Source organism: Ochotona curzoniae, unplaced genomic scaffold, assembly GCF_017591425.1.
Source record: "Ochotona curzoniae isolate NIBS_2020 unplaced genomic scaffold, NIBS_Ocur_1.0 contig_66, whole genome shotgun sequence".
In the NCBI taxonomy this organism is placed as follows: Eukaryota; Metazoa; Chordata; class Mammalia; order Lagomorpha; family Ochotonidae; genus Ochotona; species Ochotona curzoniae.
In genome coordinates this window covers 12,016,392-12,038,969 of record NW_024466512.1, presented here as the reverse complement: position 1 = coordinate 12,038,969, position 22,578 = coordinate 12,016,392, and the positions used below count along the sequence as shown (strand labels likewise).

The 22,578-nt window shown below is 50.6% G+C and overlaps 1 long non-coding RNA gene across 2 annotated transcripts; it reads right to left on the bottom strand.

Moving 5' to 3' along the window:
* Positions 1 to 4,756: 4,756 nt before the first annotated feature.
* On the bottom strand, positions 4,757 to 10,324 carry LOC121163971. 2 transcript variants are annotated; one of them, XR_005884990.1, is made up of 3 exons: positions 10,089 to 10,324; positions 7,914 to 8,101; positions 4,757 to 4,784 (listed from the first exon to the last, which is right to left on the bottom strand). It is a non-coding gene; the product is annotated as an uncharacterized LOC121163971 (long non-coding RNA). The 2 variants fall into 2 exon arrangements; XR_005884989.1 differs by lacking the exon at positions 4,757 to 4,784 and adding an exon at positions 5,171 to 5,337.
* Positions 10,325 to 22,578: the final 12,254 nt, after the last annotated feature.

Here is a 22,578-nt window from a genome sequence, read left to right as displayed (position 1 = left end):
GTAGACGCATCTGCACCAAACACGCACAGACTTGTTTTCATGACCTTAAGGCCCTAAGCAATACGGGACAGTAACTATTCACAGAGCCTTGACCTCAGGAGCGAGCACAAGTTAGTCTAAGGATGATTTTTAACCTCTACTGCAGGATGCTACAGGTTTCATGCAAATGCCAGGCCACGCTGCATACGGGGATCCAGCTCCAGGGTTGGGATTCAGTAACCTCAGGGACAGGTATCTCCCAGGAGACTGAGAGACTACCATGGTTCTTATCTTTCTATTTCCACACTGCATGTTCCCAGGCAAGATGAGTCTCAGGTTGCACAAAGAATCACTTAGAGATCTTGACAAAAGTGCATCGCCCAAGCTGGGCCCTCAGACAATGGAACATTGTGGGTGGGGTCCTTCCTTCCCCCGTGTTGCAGCTCCCCGATGTTTCCACGTGCAGCTAAGATCCCTGCCTTGGGACCACCTTGCACAGGACAAAACCCTGAGCGCCCAAACCCGAGAAGACAGCAGGGACCACCGACGGAGCCTGGTCTCATCCGCTTGCTTGTTGAGTCAGCTCTGTTGTTGCTCCACCTGCCCCAATCACAGAACTCAACCTTTTCAGACAAACTTTCAAAGACCTGCCTGGCCTGACACCTCACAGTGGGCCTCCAGCTCCTACGTGGGGGAATCAGGCAGCCACATTCAGCAGCACCAGGACTCAGGAGGATGACACTTCGAACTAATTACTGCGGCCCAGAATTCAGCCCGGCCTGCCTGGACCCGAGCATGATGCAATTTCAGAAAGCTCCGGCTAGGATGTTCCAAGCGTGACTGCAGAGAGTAGGTCAGTCCCATTTGGCCCCGGCCCCACTTAACAGCTGGGAGACCAGGATTCTTTGCCACATGGGGCAGAGTTCAGCCAATGGGTGCCTGCGCGAGAACCCACGATGCACTCCCAAGAGTCAGAAATATGTAAACACCCAAGGACGGGAATCTTGGCGCCACATCCGGGACTACCACACAGAAAACCAGTCCAGAGCCTAACGCTGACACTGGGTTTAGAGGATGTGCAGGGAGTAACAAAACGGGCTGGGCAAAGTGGAAAAGAAAAGAAAACTCATCCATCAAGTGCCTTCTAGAAGTTTTAAACTAGAGAAAACATCCGGAGAACCCAGAGGCAGAGATGAGGCACACCTGGCTGGGAGAGGGAGCTCAGAACGGGCGAGACAGTAAGTCAAGCATGGGGCATTGAACCATGTGACTGTCACACACAGGAGAACTTCTCTTCACCACGTTTACTGCTCTTCTGAGCTTCCAAGCAAACCTTGATTTTTTTCGAGCTGACCTAGCCAATTCTGCATATACGTTAAAGCAAAACCCTCCTCCTCTGACGAGCAAGCAGGGACAAATGCTGGTCGGGATGTCCCGGTGAGGAAAGGAGCCAGCACTGGGACCAGTCAAGCTGCCAGGTAGGTAATCAGATGAAGCACAGCATGCCACATCTTGCACAGACCAACTGTTCCGCTCAGGAAAGCATCAAAGCTCAATTCATCTCACCGGCTTCTCCAGAGAACGGAGGGTTCTCCATCCCGTCTGGGGGGAAGGAAGGGGGCTCTCTACATGCCTTAGTGAAAGGTGCAGTAAAAAAAAAAAAAATACTAGCCGCAAGACAGCCGTGAGACTGGAAACATCGACTTTTCCCATGAGTCAAACACGAGCAGAGCCAGATCAGCTACTGCCACGCAGGTTTCTCCATTCTCCACCCGGCACCTCTGAGTGGGAAACCGCGGGGCAGATCCCTGCGGAACCAAAAACAAACACCTGGAACTGGTCACCTAATTCCTTCAGCTGTGAAAAGCCGCCGACCAATCTTCAACTCCCAGGGTGGGCGGGGTTTAAGCTCCCCAGAGAAGAAGATAAACTAGAAAGATTTTATCAGCTCAAGGCCGAAGGCCACAAAGTCGGAAACCTTACAATAGTCACGGGGCGGTGCAAAAGACCCCAAATGTGGCCGTGCTCGCTAGGTAGATATGGGCCCTCGGCCTGGAGCCCACCAGCCCTTAGGAGCCAAAACTTTCAGCCTCTCAGCACGACCAGAGAGGACCTTCCTGAAGGACCCATGGCCCAGGCGGAGGAGTGCTGTGGCCTTAGGCGGTGGAGACTGCGTTTTAGCGCCTCCGGCCACTGGGGCACACAAAAAACGCACACAATCCCAGCCTACTGAGTAAGACAAGCACTCCCACCAAGAAAGAAAACATCCCCGCACATCTCTGTTACAAATCCGAAAGAGGTCGCGAGGAGGGTCTAGAACGAACGCGAAGGCTGCTTAGGGACTCGCTGGATGCCCACCGCCCGCCCGCAGGCTGCCGCGCCCCGGGACTTGAGTCCTCCGCCCTCCCCGAGACCCGCTGACCCCGATGAGAAAAAGCAATGGGAAAGTCCGAAGATACGACCAGTGTAGGGAACGAAGGCCGGTCCCCAAAGGCCCCTTTATAGTCCGTTTCAGAAATAAACCATCGGGAGTGAGATTTCTTGGGAACCAGAGCCTGCGCCCTTATTACTGTCCCAGGGGAAAACAAATATAGACACAGCGCTTCCTCTGGCAGGTTTGGCGAGACCCGCCCAACACCAGAGTGTGCAAAAGCCTCCTGCGAAAGGCTCGAGGGGCAGCAGGCGCTCCGCCGCGTCCCGCCTAAGGAGCAGTTTCCTCGGTTCCACAGATCTGCAACCCGAGCCCTCCAAACTCCAAACCCCGGACTCCGAGAACTGGGGCTAGCGGCGCACCCACCACGCCAGGGCCGGCCCGCCCACCAGCCCCGGCCAAACCCCAAAGCTCGGCCAGCTGCGCAACGAGCTAAGCCCCGGGAGCCCAGCCGCCTCCATTCGCTCCACCTGCCGGACACCCCAGCCGGCCGACAGTCCCGGCAACCCAACGTGTGCATGTGGGTGTGTGTTTGGGGGGTGGGGGAGTTAGGGAGCAGAGACCCGGTGGGAAAGAGGCGGCTACCCAATCCGCCAGATTTGGGTGACGACCAACCTAGCCAGGAGCGGAACCCCAGCGGCCCCCACCCCTCTGCCCCAGCGCTTGCCCCAAACAGGAATCCCAGCCCAGAGGAACCGTGGGCGAGAGATCCCAACAGCTTTGCCCCCGGCGGCGTGACTAGGTTCCAATCTCACTTGGGGACCTTTCCTGGATTGGGGGACACTGGGGTGAGGTCGGGCGCACCCTCTTTCCTCCCACAGGTGAGACGCACCGCCACGCCCCCTTCTGCGCGTTGTCCCCTACCCGCAACCCCCTTCAGTGCGTTAAACCTAGGAGGACCAAAGTGTCCGAGCCTCGGTCAACCCCTAGCTAGAGCCCCCCACCTCGCGCCCGGCCGGCAGCGCCGCTGTCGCCCCCTCTTCGGCCCAGGTCCCCGGGCGAGGGCAGCCGGCTCTGCTCACCTGACGCCCGCGGGACAAGCCCCAGCCCTCCTCCCCCGCGTAGTGCCGGACCGGAGGGGAGTGATGGGTGCGCGCCGCGGGGACCCCGAGCCCTCACCTTTGTACCGCTCCATGGGGGCCACGGGTGCGCTCTCGAGGCCCGGCTCCGGCGCGGCGCTCTAGGCGCTCGGCTCCCCGCCCGGCCGCCGCGCTGGCCCCTCCCCGTGAGGTCACGGCCGGACCTCCTGGAGCTGCCGTCGCGCCCGGGGCTTTGGGCCGGCTCCCGGCCAGCGCGCGCCGCCCCCGCTCCCGCCCGGGCAGGGGAACTCCGTAGCCCGCAGGGGCCGACCGTGGGGTTCTCGGGTCCGTCGGTCCCCGGGGACTGACTCCCCACTCCTAAGCCCCCCAGCAGTTCCTTCAAGTCCAGGCCTCGGAGGCGACGGAAGGAACGGGATTGGGACCTCCCCAACCCCTGAGGAGGCTCCGGAAGAAGGAGCGAGCTCTGGTGGGCGTCCAAGAGCTGTTGTGCAGACTGCAGCAGCTGCAAACCCATTGGCCGGAGAAGGAGACTGAGAGCTGAGCCGGGAGGTGGACGCGGGCCTAGAGCGCCTCCTGCTGGAGTCGGGGCCACCGCTCGTCCCTTTGGCCTTCCTCCAAGGAGCTCCTTGGGGGAGAGCGAAAGCAGCCGGACCTCTCCCCGTGCCTGTTCTGTGATCTGGATCGCTGCCACCATCTGGGAACCTTTTGAGCTTCGCGTACATGTTTGCGTGCGCAAGAACGTCAACTTGCTGCCTTAACCTGCCCCTGGGTCTCCCAGGGGTTCCAGGTTCTGCTGAGCAAAGCCACACCTTCCGGGGCCAACTCCACAGGTGCACCCACTCCCAAGGCAGCCCAGCACCTGTTGTCTAGGCAGCCTGGCCGGTCTCTGCGCCTGCTCCTCGCACACAGCTCGCGTTTACCTTGAGCTAGTGGCCCTCCGGTCGTTTAGGGCTCCCGATCCTCCCCATGCCATCCCCAAAGAGATCCCAGTTGTTCTTTCAACTTTCAGTGATTTTTCACTTTGTAATCTCACTAGTGGTTTGTGCTGCACAGACTTCCCAGCTGTCTTGAAGCATGCTAAAGAAAGATTTGTTGACTTTTTTTTTTAAAAAAAGATTTATTTTATTTTATTGCAAAGTCAGATATACAGAGAGGAGGAGAGACAGAGAGGAACATCTTCCGTCTGATGATTCACTCCCCAAGTGACCACAACGGCCGGAACTGAGCCAATCTGAAGCCAGGAACCAGGAACCTCTTCCGGGTCTCCCACGCGGGGGCAGGGTCCCAGGGCTTTGGGCCGTCCTCGACTGCTTTCCCAGGCCACAAGCAGGGAGCTGGATGGGAAGCAGGGCCACCAGGATTAGAACCGGGCACCATATGGGATCCCGGGCGTGTTCAAGGTGAAGACTTTAACTGCTAGGCCACCACGCCAGGGCCCCCCCTCTTTTTTTTTTCTTCTAAAAGATTAGCTCTTCTAGGATCAGCAGCTTGTCCACTCAGGCTTCGGGCCCTTCTACCCCAGCAGTGGACAGACATATTTTTCTTAGATATATTAGCAATGAACATCAGGGCAGCCCTCCCCACAAGCCAGGGCTGCTGCTGAGGGCTACATGTGCTGTGCCTTTTAGTTTTCCTAATCACCCTCTGATGGGAATGTTACTATCTCTACTACAACCTTGAAAAAAACTCAAGCTTAAAGAGGTTACACAACTTGCCCATGGCATGCAGTTCAGCAAGAACAGAATGGGTACCATGCCAAGGGCTGGCTGCTTCCAAATGTTTATCCCCAACACTTTCTTGGCACTCGCCTTCAGAGCCAGGCTGCATGTTAGCATCTCCGGTAGCACGTGGGTAAGTGCTACCAAACAACACAGGCAGGCAGGCAATCTGGGAAGACATGGCACCGGGGCCTTGAGGAACCCAGACCCAGGCAAGTCTTCCTGGAGAGGGCGTGACTGTGCTGAGAGCCAACAAGAGGACCACAGAGCTGAAGTGAGTGCAGGGAGGGAAGGAGCCATGTCAAGGTCAGATAGTTCTGTTGCTGTAGCCAGAAGAGAGAAGATGGGGATACAGCAGGTGGGGCTGCTGAGGTGGGCATAGAACTACCTCATGAGGGTGCAGGTGCTGGCAGTACCCGCCCAGCGGGGCAGCAGCACAGTGTGGATGGCTCCAGGCCCTGTCAGAGGCTGCGTGGAGGGTGCCCTTGAATCAGACAGACATGGCAGCCGTCGGGGTGCGGCAGGGAGGAGGCGCCGACCAGGGCATCTCGAAGCAGTGAGCCTTGGGTCTTAACTCTCAAGCCATCACCTGCATCCGTGGCTCTTTCAGGGGGCCCAGCTCAGGAGGCATCAGCAAACAGAAGCAGTGTGTGTGTGGTTGGGGAAAGGGTGTGTCAAGGATGCAGGTTCCCAGGGCTGGAAACAGTGTCCAGTGGGCCCTGGAGCCCAGTCACGAGAAAGGGGGCCCACGCCTGTGGTGCTTTCTTTGTCTCTCCCTTCTTTCTCCCATCCTTTGCGCATTGTGCCAATCGCCCAGTGCGATGCCCGCCCTCCATGCTTATCTCTGCAGAGAATTATCAGTGGGCTCCAGACTTCTAACAGATTCGTGGGACAGGGTGAATCAGATGGTGGCAGCTCATCAATTTGAAACAAGTCCAGACCCAGCCTACAGTTCTGCCGTTCGGCAGGGGCCAACAGTGAGGTCACAAGGTCCAGCCCATCTTTGGATGAAAAACCTAAAAGGGCTGAGGGCTGTGCCTGCCTGGGGTCTAAGCATAGAAGGGAGGTCTGTCTCTCCATTCTTCAAGGAGGAAACAGAAGTGACGGAATTGCTGAGCATGCCGGAGCTAAGCAAAATGTCTTCCAAAAGTAGGGCTCAAAAACCAGGTTTGCTGGCTCCAGATCTCGTGTTTTGCCACACCCTCCAATCAGGCTTTCCCACGGCTCTCCCTCGTTGGGGCTTTCCCCACCAAATCTTCCTGTACCCCATTTCAGTGCTTCCAGCATCTCAGCCTCTCCCTGCAAACCGGGAGCATGCCTGTCTGGCCTGCTCCCTCTCTCATACACTGGAGTAGCCCTAGCCTCTTTAATTACCTCTTCCCCAAATCCTCTCTGGACTAGACAACAACAACAACAACAACAACAAATCCATCGGCAATGGATGCGGAGTGAATTTAAAATGGAAGTTCGCCTCTCTTCCTAAGAATAAAAGGGAAATAACATGACTGGAGGTTATCAATAAAACCAGGTCTCTGTGAGCTCAGCACAGCCTCCCTCGTCTCCACACCTGGGTAGTCACCTCCCACCCCATCTTCAGTGACTTTGCAACATCCGCAAAGGGCTGACTCACATTTCAAGTTCAAACTCACCAAGTTTCAGGCCTCTATGGGGATCTGATGACTTACTTTACAGCTCAAATCTCTGATTCTACAATCGACCCCACTCCAAACCCACAGCATCAGAAAGGAGCTCTGATGGCACAGAAAAATCCAAAAGCCAAATTAAGTAACTCTTGGTTGTAGGTTGTGGACACTTTGACCCAGCACAGTTGGGTTTAGGCATGCTTCAGGGCCACAGATGTGCTGGTTTTATCGGATGAAGATGTCTTCGGGAGAAGTGAATGTCACACACCTGTTTGTTGGCACATGCGTCTTGCCTTATCCACAGGGGGCTACATTTCAAGATCTCCAATGGAGACTGAAATCACCGATAGTACCAAAGTCCGTATGCAGGCACCATGACGCTGTGACAATTTGATAACCAAGCCAACTACTAAGTGAGTAACGGGCGGGTAGCATCTATAGAATGTAAACGCTGGCCAAAGGGAGAAGTACAGGGCAGGGTGGAGCTGGGCAGCACAAAATCTCACCACATGATTCAAAATGGTGTGCTGTTGTCAAGTTATGAATTGTTTATTTCTGGAAACATCCATTTAATTTTTCACACCATGGCTAGCCGTGGCTTAACTGAAACAGACCAGGACCGGTGTTCCTGCATTTCCTAAACTAATTCTCAGCAGCACAAAAGGTTTTGTTCTGACACGTGGGAGCTTCTGCAGCTGAGACCATTTGAAGGGGAGTGTACTAGAAGGCAGCTGCTTTCCAAGCTTCATTCTGTCTCATTCTCACCACGGTGCAGGCAGTAGGTGGAGATCTTTACTCACTTGCCCGCAGTCATGGTGGGCAGGACCCACAGTAGTCCCCTTGCAGCAGCATCCCTGACCAGACTTTGCCCCTGGGCTCTGCACCTGTTCCCTACTTCATTCTGACTCACTCTCTCACAGCCAGCCAAAAGCTTAGCCCCCAACCCAAGTCACTCTCAGCCCTTTCGTTCCACCCTGTTTGTCTCCTGGTTCCTCTGGGAGGTCTGTTGCACTCACCCAATAGCCTCCTCCCACTGCATTTTGTTAATCATTTTGCTGTTATTTAATGTAGCACCTGGCAGGTAGCAGGTGTTCAGTCATACCTGTTTAACGAATACATGCGTGACTGTGCCTCCTTTTCCCTCCACAGAATAGCTTTGCAGGTTCAGGTTGGTGGCACAGATCATCTTGTAGGACGTCAGGTCTAGCTGGGCATGGGAGCAGATGATTGCAGGAGAGACTTCATGGAGGAGGTGGCATTCAAACTCACCCTTGAAGATGGATTCCTCCTCTGTTTTTGAAATACATGTCACACAAAGTCTGTCATTTTAGTGACTTTAGGTGCAGAGTTCAGTGGCAGTGAGTTCATTCACATTTTGCTGTGAAACCATTACCACTTTCTATCTCGGGAAACTTTTTGAGCTGAAACTCTGCCCATCTGTCACTGCACCCTGCTTCCCAGTAACCACAATCCCCCTTTCTGATCTCTGTGAACCTTTCTGTGATAGATAGGACACAAGGGGAGCTGTACACCTGTTCTTCATGTCTGCCAGGCAGTTCTTAATGACTGCCCGACTCACCCATGTTACCTTTGTAGGGATGCGTAATATTCCATTGCATGCATATTCCATGGTTGGTTTACCCTTTCATCTACCAGTGGACATTTCACTGCCTGCACCTTTTGGCCGTGATAAATAATGTTGCTGTGAACACTGATGTACAAGCATCTGTTTGAGTTTGTTTTCAGTACTTGGGGTATATACCTAGAAGTGGAACTCTCAAGTCAAAGACACTTGTGTAAGTCTTCCAGGAACCACCAAACTTGTCCTGCACAATGGTCACAGCATTTGACATCCCTACTGACAATGGACAAGCATTCCAGTTGCTCCACACTCTTTAAAATTTTTAAATTTCCATCCTGGTGGGCTTCATTATGGTATAAAGTTAATGTTTCTTAGATGAATGGCTGCTGCATGCGCATCTTTGATGTCACACAAAGATAGTCACACTAGCTGGACTCCCATCCTCCCTTAGTTCTAATTCAGAGGGATGGAGGCCTGAGATGCAGAACTGGGGACACTCACTAACTATCCCAATGACAGAGTCTCTTTCGTCAGGATTTTTAAAACAATACATAGGTGGTGTAGAGCAAGTCAGTGAGCAAAGGCAGGGAGGAAGAGGAGGGCGTGGAGGGAAGAAGGGAGAATGGAGGCCCAGGCTGCGGGTGCCTTTGCTGGGCTCTGCCCACTGTAATGGGTGACCATGGGGTAAAGAAAGCCACCTGAGCACCATCCCCTTGACTTCGCAGTGACTTTACTTCCAGTCTTCCTAGCCATGGTGGACACAAGGTGGGGCAGGGCTCACAGGTCTTCCACCTGGGGTGAATAGAGTCATTTCAGCTGCACTTCTAGGAAAGTTCCAGAAAACAATAACAAAAAAAACCCCCTCTAGGCTCTTTCAGCCAGTATTTCAAAATGATTTAGCTCATTTCGACATTTATATATTCCTCTATGATAGTCTTTCCTACAACATCAAGAAAAGGCAATGCTCTAGAAAGCTACATCATTGAAGATTAAAGAACTCAAGAAGGCCAGTTTGGGAAGCAGCCAACATGGGACATTTCTGTGTGCACACCATCTGTCCTGCCAAGGGCCATGATGTTGAGAATAGGTGTGCCCAGGTCATATTGTGGGGACTCTTGTGTGGGGCCCAAGTGTCCAGGGCCTTATTGGCCCATGCAGCCTGAGCCAGCCCTTCCTTCCAAGCCCACTTGGAAAGGCTCCTGGTTGCCTCTGTAAATTGCTCCTGGCCTCGAGAGGAGAGGGACTGATTCTCCCTCCTCCCCACTGGCTAGCAGGAGGCTTCTCCCATTCTCCCATGGCTCTCCGCTCCAGTGCCTTGGGGCTGGGAAAGCACACACATCTCCCTTAGCAGCCCATGACGCAGCTGGGGGGTTGGGAACCCAGAGGGTGCGCTTGCTTTGTCTTTTCCTTACCCGTCCCAACACTTGGCCCCTTGCCTTCCAGTTCCTTCTGTGATTACCTTGGCCCTCACCCCCATGGGGGCGAACAGCCCAGACCTGTTTAGAAACTTGGAGTCCAAGCTGCATCCAGCCTGATATTAAAGACACAGGAACCAAGAAGAAGCCAGCCCCTGCCCAAGGGTCCCAGAGGCTGGTGGGCGGCAGCACCACTCCCAGAGCCCAGCCCAGGCGCGGTATCCAGGAAACATTCTTCCTCCACCCTCTCCTCCTTGGGGCCCCAGGTGCCCTTTCTCACCGGGGAGTCATCCTGAGCAAGCGATACAGCTCTACGGAATTTACCAGCGTTCCTCACTGGACACTTGCCAAGGGCTTGATGAGTGGGATTTGCTTTCTTGGTGTCTTGTTTTTTTCCTGATTTCCTGTGGAGCTCATCCGTGCTTAGAGGTGGTTCTGAAGAAATGCAGCCAGACTGGATCAGGCAGCTTCACTGGGCTTTTACAACGCCCACTGGGGCCTGGAAGTCTTCCTTCACTCCTTCATGAGGCACTGGTCCACTTCCTGCCCAGAGAGCTCTCTTCTGCTTGCGAAGTGCCCTTCCTCCCCTGGGCCCAGGGTGTACTGGGCTCCTCCCACGCCCAGCCCAGAGCCTCTCCTTCACCAGGGTATCCCAGGCTTGCTTTTATTTGCTTCTTCCCTCCCTTCCTTTCTTCTTTCATTAATTCTTTCATTTTCTCTCTTTCTCCTTCATTCTCCCTCCCTTCCTATTTTATTTGAAAGGCTGGTTCACTTCCCAAAGGCCCACAGTTGTCATGATTGGGCCAGATGAAAGTTGAGCCAGGTCTCTCATTCATGTGGGTGGCAGACACTCACCTGCTGCCTCCCCCCGACCCCCAGGGCGCATATTAGCTGGCTGGAATGGAGAGTAGAGCCGGCACTCATGCCCAGACATTCCCATGTGGGAGGTAGGTGAGCCAAGTGGTTAAGTGCCCTAGAATACTTGGAAGAATTGAAAAAGAGTTTTGAAACCTTTTCATACTTTTGGTTGATTCCTATCTTATTTAATAACAGAACTTCAAGCCCATCACTTTGGTCTTGTCTCTCCAAATGGATTGTAAGATTATGTGAGCAGAACTCAACATGGGCCCCCTGGGAACCAGGGGAGTTGGCAAGCCTCTGTGACTGGGTTAATCAGTTTGTTGCTGGCCCACAACACCACCACAGCCTATGGCCCACACAGTGAGTCACTGGCTTGTCTGCAGCAGGGGGTTCCCCAGAGCTGGGCTTGTCTCTCGGAGGTGTCTGGGAGGTGCCTACAGGGCCAAACCAGGCCAACATAACCCAGCCTCTTGGGCCTTCTTAACTCCATACCATAAAACTTCTTGCAGCCCACTCTCTGCACCCCACTTTCCTGGTTTAGAGGTCTGCTTTTTGCTTCTTCCAGCTCCTGTATGGACTCTTGGACAAGGTTGGATGGAATGGAATTTAAGTCTCCCTAAAATCATTGACTGGTCAGAGGTGGAAATAGGAGAAGCAACTCTTTTGCAGTTGAACCGATTTTGCAATATCAAGATTTTATCAGAGTCAAAGAAAAAGAAAGTGGGCCATGCTGGGGCTCTGCCAAGCAACCCTGTGTCTGAGGGTAATGGGGCAGGGGTTATCTAAAGGGCCTGGTTCTTCCTCTATGACAGGAAATGTTGCTAAGGCCTCTTGCCCCATTCTTCTGCTTGCAGATAAGTTTTTCTCAAGCACCCAGCTGCAGGCTGCTCATGCCAAGTGAAGGTCTGCACACAGGAAATGCCCATCACTCTCCCACAGAATGAAGGAATGAGTGATGGAGACATGCCCAGGAGGACAAGAAGTGGACCTTGAGGCAGGATGACAAAAGTCTTGCATAGTCTGTGTGTGTCAGTAGAAACATATACAGTATATGAACAGATGAGCACGACATTAACATCTCATGAGTGAACCACTAGCACAAAGGCTGCTGGAAGAAGCAGTACTTTAAATAAATCTAGAAACACTGGAGTTTGGGCTTTAGAGTTGAGGTTGAGATCTCCCTCTATCTGTCCCTAGCTGACACAACAGTGTGTGCTTCTGCTTGCTATTCAGTCATTATATGACACTCATCTCATAGGATAGTGTGAAGGTCACATGAGATAAGGCAGGTGAAGAACATACTCGGGGTCTGAGACACAAGCTCCCAACGGATGCTAGGCACGATCATGATTATGGTTGTTGGAAGAGAGAGGGCCCTGCCACTGATAGGATGACAGGTGAGCCACATGTTGGTGGCCAGTAGCAGGGCAACTCAGGAGGGACCTGCTGCTTTCGGTAGAAGTCCCACTAGGGTGGAGTTCTGCTCCGTGCTAGCACTGCTGGGGTTGGTACTATGATTTTAATCACTCAGCAGCAGTGTTCGCCCTAGCCTCCCTCAGGTACCTTCTATAGCTCTAAGCATGGTCCAGGTGCTTTGTTGGGTAACTGCATGAAGCTCTTAAATGATGTACAGTTTCACGGGGGAATAGGAACCACCATCATCCCTGCTAACAGCACTGCAAAGGGAGTGCTTCCCAAATGCTGATGCACGTAGACATCACCTGCAGGTTGTGAAGATGCGGCTGTGCAGTCAGGAGAGCTGTGCCTGACCCAGAGGTGTGTGACCCAATCAGCTCCTGTTGATGTTGGGGCCACTGGTTCAGGGCCACAATCTAAGGGCAGTGTTCAATAAAGTGCCCCTTCCCATGGTAGGCCAGACCAATGAGATGGTGTTTTTTTTTTCTCTGCTGATGGCTGTATGTTATTCTGACATCTTGTGGGGCCTGTAATTAAATGACTAGAAACTGTCACATTGGTAAATTCTGGAGCAACATCTTCAAGGAGAGCTTCTCCTGCAAACTGGGGTGTGACAACCACTCTCTGAGCATCATGAGTACTGTGTTATCCTGAACTTGCTTTGGCCATCCTTCCTGCTGGATCACACCATGACATCTGTTTTTCTTTCAGGATCTGAATACTTAGAGGGAAGAAAGAGGAAAAAGGAGAAATGGAGAGGAGACCACGGGGACACCTCCTAACTTCCTGTTGGAAACAGCTTCACTGTCTTCTGGCAGGAGCAACCGAGAGAATACAAATGAGAATCCTTCTAGAGGAACCCCCAGCAGCACAGCCACCAGCCTCTTCCGGTGCCTGCATATCCATTCTGTTATTCCTTTAGAGTTTGTTGCATAAGTCAAGTGGTGTTTACGGAAGAACTCAGAGCATAAGAATTTAGAGTTTGGGGTTCAAAGTTAAGAACAATCAAGTCCTAGAAGAAGCAGGATTTTTAAAAAAAGATTTATTTATTCATTTTTTTTAAAAAAAGCCAGACATGAGAAAAAGCTCTTTTATCTGCTGCGTTACTCCCCAAATGGCTACAGCAGCCAGGTGCTGACTAGGTCAAAACCAGAAGCCGAGAACTCCATCCGGGTTATCCAGCTAGAAGCCGGGGTCCAAATATTTGAGCCGTCTTCTCTGGCTTTTCCAGGGATATCAGCAGGAAGCTGGATTAGAAGCAGAGTAGCCAGGTCTCAAATTATTGTTTCAATATAAAATGCTGGAGTTAATGAGCTTAACCTGCTCCACCACAACGCTGGCCTCAGAAACAACATTTTTTAATAATGCATTTGAAGAGCAGCTCTCTTAGAATTTATCCATTCATTGATGGGCATTTGTTTTGCTTCCGCTTTTTCTGTCAATAATGCTGCTATTATTATTATGTATAGGGATTTGTGTGGAATGCATTTCTGTTGTGTTAATTGCATAGTTTCGCCATTAACCAAATGTTGCTCTCCCTCTCTGGCTTAGCTCTGGTTCATATTACTCTGAACTCATGATCTCCCACTCCACCCCAGGTCTTCTTCTCCAGTGCCACACTGCAGGTTCTGTCATCTTGCCTGCTGGACAAGCCAGAAACTTATGAATCATCCTGTGCGCTTCCTTCAAGCTCTTCAATCCTTTCTGCCTCTTTGCAGCCCGTGTCCATCCCATTGGAACCCAATGCAAGTGTTTCCCAGGGAGGCCTCTGGGGACATTTCAGACTCAGTTAGGCCATCCATTGTTTATATACCTGGATGCCTCTGCTTATGTGTGTAGGATTATTTCACGAACATCTGTCTGTTCACTCTTCCAGCTCAAGTGCTTGGCACAGCATCTAGCTGACAGCCAGGTTTCCGAGGCAGCCCAGATTGGGTAGGGTTGTGTTTCCTTCCTAATCATTGTGGAGCACACTATCCTGGCACTGCCAATAAAAGTGTGTTGGCTTCAACTACTTTTTTCTCACGATTTGTTTTATTACAGTATAATTGACCTATGGTAAAGCTCACCCTCTTTAGTGTACAGTTGTGACACATGTACAGTCATGTCATCACCAGCACAATTTAGATGGGAATAGTTCATCACCCTCACTTTTCCTAAGCCCTTGTGAGGTCTACCCTTAGTTCTGTCCTGTAGAAGCCTATGGTGAGTGGGTTTCTTGTCCCTAAATCCCTGTCTTTTCCAGAATGTCACATAAGTAAATCATATAGTTCAGAGCTTTTGCTTCTGACTTTTCTCTCATTTGAGATTCATCTATATTATTGTAATAATCCATCCCTTCTTACTGCTGAGTTCAGAGCCTCTTGTTTGGATAAACCATAGTTGATCTGGGTGTTTCCAGGCCGGGGTGATGATGAAGAACTCACCATAAATATTCATGGACAGATTTTTGTGTTCTGGGTTTGCTTGCATAAATGCCCAGGAGTGGGCTTGTTGAGTCTCTGGAGAAGTGCCTTCCAACATGGTTGTATCTGTTTACGTCCCCAAAATAATGTGCAAGTTCCTGTTGCTCTGCTGGAGTTAACATGCTTAACATGGAGTTAATATGGCTCTAAGTTGGCTGATGTTTTCGTAAACTCTGAATCCAGTTCCTGATCTCACCTGTGTGCTTGTATCTTCCAGTCTGGTTCTAGCTTTATTCTCTTTATAGAGGTTTCTTCTGACAACCAAAGCTCTTTCTTTTGGTGAAGAGCATTTTCCTTGTTTTCTTTCATGGATCATGCTCTGGGTATCATTGTCTTCCATCCACTTGATCACTCCCCAAATAGCCGCAACGGCCAGAGCTGAGCTGATCTGAACTCAGGAGCCAGGAGCTTTTTCTGGATTTCCCGCATGGGTGCAGGGTCCCAGCTACTTTCCCAGGCCACAAGCAGGGAGCTGGGTGGAAAGTGGATAAGCCTGGACATGAAGTGGTACCCAGATGGGATGCTGGTGAGGATTAGCCAGATAAGTCATCACATTGGCCCCTCTTGGTATCATTTCCAAGAGCTTTCTGCCTACCTATAATCATGGAAGACTTCCCTTATATTTGCCCCTAGGAATTTACAAAATTAGGTTCTATTTAGGACCCTTATTTTTTTTAAAATTCTGTCAACATTTTCATCTGTTTTAGATCTCCAAGTTACTTTGCCATTTACTTGTCTTTGCTCCCCTCCAGACTTGAAGCTCTCTAGGAGCAGGAATGGTGTTTTACCCCAGTTTGCCAAAGGTCCACGGTGAGCCCTGGTACGACCCTCTGACAGTGAGTGGCTCCTTACATTTCAAGCTTTAGGCTCCCTGCTTGTCGCTGCTAATCCCCACCTCTGTTCCTATTTTCCACAACATCACACATCACATTTCTTACTCTAATACTGAATGCTACAGAGTTGCTAATGGAATTAAAAATTAGATCTTAGGATTGCATTAGGGATGTTCACCCAGTGAGAATTCAGGAAAATCAACACAACTAAGAAAAATGAGCCACATCAAGGGTTGAGGATTCAAGGTGCCAAAGAGGAAATGCGTTCAGTCTGGAGGCTGACCTCCGACCTGTCTTCAGAGCGCTCTGAGAGAGGCATTGCTGTGGCCATGGCAAAGAAGGAGACGTTGGACATGGGTGGCAGGCTGCTCATCTAGAAGCTTCTGTCTGTCTACGGAGAAGGGAGTTCTCAGATGTGCCGTGTAATTGAATGCTTCCGCAACCTTCGCTGACGTATTAGGTAAAGAAGACACACTGGTGACAGAAGCACACATCATGTCTTACCTCTGGCAGACCTGTGGCCAACTTCAGAGGTTGGACAGAACAGGGTTTTGTCTAGAATGGAAAGAATCCATTTCGTTACTGTGGTTTTGTTTTGTTTTTTTAAAAATGCTAGGCTTGAGAAAGAGTGAACACAAAGGTTAGAGTTAAGCTCAGGCATTTTCAGGGAGACTCACAAGAACAGACTTCATGATTTTGCTCTTTTGTATTGTTTAAAAATAACCAAATACAAAAAATGAAAATAAGATGTAAGGATATGAATTTAATTTTGAAGCATCCATGGTACTTTTCCAGTGATTAATAATGAAAATATGCTTACTTCATCCTTCTGAAAAATTAGTCAGCTTAGGGCAATTTTTAATGAATTTTGTAAGTTGACAAATAATGAGTAAACATGACATTGTGAGTCTGTATACATTATAGAATGGTTAAATAGAGATAATTTTTAAAAAATACATTTGAAAAGCGGAGTCAAAGGAAGAAAGAAAGAAAGAAAGAAAGAAAGAAAGAAAGAAAGAAAGAAAAAGAAAAGAAAGAAAAAGGAAAATCTTCCATCTGTTTGTTCACTCCCCCAAATGGTTGCATATTTGAAGCCAGGCACCAGGAACCCCACCCAGGTCTCCCATGTGTGTGGCAGGGATTCAAGAACTTGGGCTGTCCTCCATTGTTTTCTCAGTTACATTAGCAGGGAGTTAGATTGGAAGTGCAGCCATCAGGAGGTGGCAAGGGGTGGCAGGGAGAGGGGACTTCAACTGGTGCTCTGTGGGATGCCAGCATTTCAGACAGATTAAAGCACTGCACTACCAAATTAGCCTTAAAATGAGATCATTAACATTTGTACCATCTCACATACTTATCATTTTTTGTGGCAAGAACACTTAAAATCTACTCTCCCAGCTATTTTCTAGTATACATGTTATAAACCACAGTTACTACTTTGTATATAGATCTCTTGAACTTGTTCCTACTTGCCCAGTGGGAATTTTAAATCTTTCAGCTGATAACTCTCCAATCTCCTCTTCCTCTTCTTGGCTCCTGATAACTACCATTCTACTCTGATCATACAACATGTTTAAAATGTTGGCTATGTAAACTGTGAGCAACCTGCTAAACTCTCCTCCTCTCTGTTTCACACACATGCACGCACTCTCTCTCTCACACACACACACACACACACTCAGAAGTTATTGAAAACCCTATCAAACCTATCACATCAAACACTGATGGAGGCCTAGGAGTCAGCATTTTTGCCAAACTCCCTAGGATGTAGATGTGTCCATTCCAATTTCAAAGTCCCACATGACCAGACCCTGTTCCTCTCATGGTGTTAATACTCCAAGGCAAATACTCTGTTACCACGATGATATTTTGCTATCTGTGCTGAATGTTCTCACACACCCAGCACTGTTAATACAAGACATGACTAAACTTACAGAATCCTCATGATCAAGACACAAGTCTCTCTCCAGGAACCAACTTTTATCCCCCAGAGCCTGAAGGTGCCCTTGCTGTTGGCCATCCATTCACATGGTGGGCTGTGCCTGCCTCAAGCCTCACCTGCTGAAAAGGCCCAAGCAGACATGCCCATTGGAAACCAGGTCAACTGGATCTTTCCTAGGAAAGAAGAAAGCAACCCTGACCTACCTCCTCGACGTCTGAGAATTCAGCCTTGCTCTTTCACATGGTGTGGCGACATCCCAGCAACTGGGGGCCCATAAGATCATGCCATATGGCTTCCTACTGCTCCTACTTTACTGGTTAGGACATAACAACAGTTCCCTAGGGTTATTGTAACAACTGTACTAAACAGAGTGGCTTTAAGAAATGTTAGCATGCTCATCATGGCATTTGGGGTCCCCCGAATCCAGGATTATCTTATCTCCACCTTTGCATTAATTACATCTGCAAAGATTTTATTCCAAATCAAGTCACAGTCTGAGATTTCAGATTGAGGTATCTCTTGGGAGTCATCACTGCAACTCATTGCAAATGGTTTGACAGGTTAAAAAAAAACTAAAAACAATACTTTCATGTAGAAGAAAGAGTTCCTAAGTACAACTCTCAGATGATCTTCTCTAATTCTTCCTCTGGCCGTGCCTCCCTACAGGGACTATGTCCTGAGAAAACTGATGTCTGGGGTTTGCATGCTTATCCTCCCAGCAAGTGGCAGAATGAAGGGAGCACACAGGCAAAGAATGAACATGGCACAACCACAGACTTCCTAGGTTGTTGTTTTCTTTTTCACCCTCAAAGGTTTCTCAAGGTGGTATGCATAGAAAGGGAAACATCTAACATCACTGGACTTTTCCTGAAAGCCACCGGCCCCTAGCGTGGTCTCAGCTCAAGTTAGAGGACCGAAGTGCTCTCCTCTTTAATGAGGTGGTGGTGGAGCAGGTTCCCAGGAGTGGCTGGCGTTGGGGGCTAGGACCTTGCTGTGCTGCAGGAAGAGGCAGCTGACTTCCTACAGAGGCCCTCAGCCAGCAGATTCTCCAGGCCTGTCTGAATTAGGGTGACAACACTTGCCAGTGGGTCCTGGGCTAATCCCTGACCAGCTCTACTCCTGTCCTGGGACAATGTGGTACAGTTGTAGTTACCTGTCAGATTCATCTGCAGGTTTTTCAGTGTCACACGACACAGCTTCCCAGCACCCACCCCAGACCAACAAACCAAACTTCTGTGCAGCTGGGAACATGAGCTGGGTGGCAAAACCTGCGTCCAAACCTCAGCTCTTTTCCCAACTCCATGTTTGGCCTTCCACAAGCACAGCAAGGCCTCTCACCCATGCTAGAGCAACATGTACCTGGGTTGCAGGTGAGGCTCACAGGCCCCATGTGTACTTGTGGGGCACTCAGTGGAAGCCATCTGACTACAATAATAATAATAAACACTAGCCATGGGCTCTCAGCTGCCTGGAGCAGCATGCTGGGGGAGATGGGCAGTAATGACTGTTTTCCTTCACTTCAGCTGGGGAGCCAGCTGACTCTTGCCCTATCTGATGGGAATGGAACAGCCATCAACGCCTTCTGACTTTTCATTAAGAAGCGTATGTTTTCAGACAATAGCAGGAACGAGAGGGCCTATTCTTTCTGTGCCAACATCCGTCCAGTTTAGAACAAAATGTTGTTATTCATGGCCGGGCTCCATCTTGCCGAGAAAGGCTGGCATTAGTCTGCAGATTCTGTCCTTTAAACAAATCCTTAGGAAACTACCTACTGTCACATGATGACCCCTCTTCCCAAAGCCGGGGGCCTCCCACCTCCCCCTGCCCTGCTGATGTGCCAGTGTGGACTTGGTAAGAGTGGGCTAGAAATGCTTTTCACTTGCCAGTGGGTCTCTTCAGTCCTGGGGTTACCTTTTCGGATGAACTAAAATAACCTACAGCGAGAACGTAACTCAGCACCCAGCACTCTGGAAGCCCTTGAAGCATGTTAGCCACCATCGTCATCTAATCTTGTTGTCTGGACTCTGTTCCCTGAGCCCCCATCCCACAGGCTCTCGGTCTGGAAGCTGCTCCAGGCCTTGACCTGTCTGTGAGCCCTGACTGCGACACCTGTGGAGGCTTTGGGAAGGCCACCTGCTAAGCCATGCCAGGCACAGAACAGAAACAGCTTCTCTTCTGGAGGGAAAATTTTCCCAAACCAACTACTTGGAAGAGGCAAGCCGCAGGGGTACAGCACAAGTAAACACAGAAAAGCCTCTCTGGGGCAACCATTGTGCTTAGGACAATGGCAGGCCCTGGACAGCCCTTTTGTTTTGTGGCTATTGGGAAGCACAATAAATGTGGTCATGTTATACCCTCCTCCGTAGCCCTGGCTGGCTACCCTGCAGTAGGTCACAGCAGAAGGACACCTGGTGTTGTGCACGGGAGAAAATTGAATTTGGGGAAGCAGGTCTTCAGGACTTGGGTCGAGATTCCCCGAAGCTTTGGACACTGTTCTGCCAGATACCTTAAACTTTCTCAGAAACTGCCAGCTGGGAGTCTCCACCCTTCCTTCTGCATTCATACCCACAGAGGAACACACCCAGCAGGGCAGGACTGCTGGCAGTGCCCAGCGAGAATGTTTGGTTGTACAGCAGTGGGAGGGAGGATCTGGACAGGACTAGTGGCTTTTTCAAGCTAAAGACATGTCTCCCGGTTCTCAAGACCAGCAGCCCAGTCTTGGCAGGCTTCTAGGTGAGCTGTCTATCTGCAAGGAGTTTTCTAGAACCAATGGCATGGTTCATGGCAGTAAGCCTCAGCTCTCCCACAGGGCAGTTCTTAGCATCCCTTGGTAGGGTAAGGAAGTCCTCCTCACCCAGGACCTGGCCCGTGGGTGCACCTGCTGCTACCTTGGCTGGCCACTGGGCTGTGGGGGACACGGGTTCTCTTTTCTCATGACACTTGCCCAGAGGTGGAGTTTGGGATGGCAGAGCCCTGGGTTGACACTTACTCTCTGGGTCTATCTCCTTTACTCTAAGGCAGAAGTGACAGACAAACTTGAAGGAAGGAGCCTCTGTAGAAGGCTGAGCTCAGGGCTGGGAGAACAGTGAGCCCAGATCGCACAGCAGAGACTTCCTTCATACAAGCTAACGTCTGGGCACTTGTGTGGTGCCATGCTGGGTCTTGTTCTTCCAGAACTCTCCTAAGAACCCTCTGAGGCAGGTATCATTACCATTCTTCTTTTATAGAAGTGGAAATTGAGGCTCCGAGTAGGCAAATACATCATCATTCGTGCTACAGGTAGTTGTTGGCGCTGGCACTCTGCCCTGGCAGTGAACTCTGAGCTCAGCTGCAATGTTAGTTTGCACATCTTCCGTGGCTTGCACTCTGAAGACTATTATTGGGTGAGGAGAATGCTGTTGTTAATTGTGGGCTTGTTTTAATGCTGGGTCTGGGCTGGGGGTGATGCCTTAGAAAGCCTGGGGAAGGAGGAACCCAGACTCTAAAGTAAAATACTTAGGTGATTATATAACACAGCCCTAGGCCTCAAGCACCAGCAATGCAGGTGCTCCATTAACTGATGGTGCTGGCTTACACAATACCTTCCTGGGTCTGAGCACCCCACCTTACTTAGTCTGCCCTCCAGCCTTCTTTCGGGTCCCAAGTATTTGGGCCATCTTCTGCTGTTTTCCCTGGTGCATTAGCAGAGAGCTGGATTGGAAGTAGAATAGCCAAGACTCGAAACTGGCACCTTATAGGATGCTGTTTGCCATAGGTGATGGCTTTGCCTGCTAAGCCACAGAACCAGCCCCAGATTTTAAAAAGTATATGTAAATTTATTTATTTGAAAGGAAGAGCCAAAAGAGAGAGGGAGAGAAAGGTCTTGCATCTGCTGGTTCACTCCTCAAGTGGCCACAACAGCCAGGTCTGGGCCAGGGTAAAACCAAAAGCCAGGAACTCCATCCTGGTTCCTTGTGTGGATGGCCAGGGTCAAAGTTCTTCGGCCATCTTCTGTTGCTTTTCTAAGCACATTACCAGGAAGCTGAACTGAAAGTATAACAGCTGGGACTCAAACCAGCAGTTCCAACAGAGGAGCTCACAACAGGTGCTTGCCACCACGTCGGGCCTAAAAGTGACCCTGCTTTGTCGAGTTGTCAGGAGGGACACAGCCAACACCAAGGGAGAGTGCTTGAATTCAGCATGGTGATGTTGCTGTGATTCACCTGAGTAGCAGAAATGGACTCAGAGCTAACAGCACTAGGCTACACTTGCAAAAATACCAAACATGAGGTTCAGTCCTAAGCATGAGAAGAATGTCCTGGGGGCAGGCTGGGTCCGGCCCATCCAGACAGGCTTACAGCAAGGGCGTGAACTTGGGATTGTCTTTGATTTAGGACAAATGGAGCTCATGGGGAATTCACGTGGGTAACTCCAAAGAACTAATGGGAACTGGTTTTTAGGGCAGCTGACATTGAACATGACCTCCCCTCCCTGGGGCCAGATCCTCCTGCTGGCCACCTCCTGAAAGAACTGGGCATTGTACAGAAGAAATGTCCCTGGCAGAGGCTGCATCCACAGCGGAGGGCACAGTGTGTCTAGGGAACTTGCAGATAGTTGTAGAGGTGGAGAGTGAGATTGGAAGGTTGAACACCATGGGAGCAGAAACTGAGGAACGGGTGAGGCAGGGAGGCGATGCAGGACGCTGGACTCCTGCAGGAGTGAGCGAGCTGCACTGTGGGGGAGGAAGTGGACTAGTGCCGAAAGAGGCGGGAGCTGATTCTAATAAAACAGAGGCCACTGCTGCCCAGAGCAGCAAATGAAGCTGCTGTTCCTGATGCTGGCATTCTACATCCGAGCACTGGTTGGTGTCTTGGATGCTCTACTTCCAGGGCAGCTTCCTGATAATGCATCTGAGAAAGCAGTGGAAGATGGCTCAAATACTTGGGCCCCTGCTATCCATGTGGGAGACCTAGATGCAACTTTGGCATGACCCAGCCCCAAGCCATTGCAGCCATTTGGGAAGTATATCAGTGGATGGAAGCTCCCAGTCTCTCCCTCTCTCTCTGGCTTTCAGACAAATAAATAGATGTAAAAAAGAGACATCCATCAGAGTCAAATGGCTCAGGACAAGGATTGAGGATGACGCCTGGCATCTCATGGACTGGAGCAGGGATGCAGATGCAGATGGTAGCAGAAGGGAGTGGAGCACAGACCTCAAGCCAGAGGCCACAGACGTTCTCTACACATGCAGCTTAAGTATGCCCACTGCCTGAA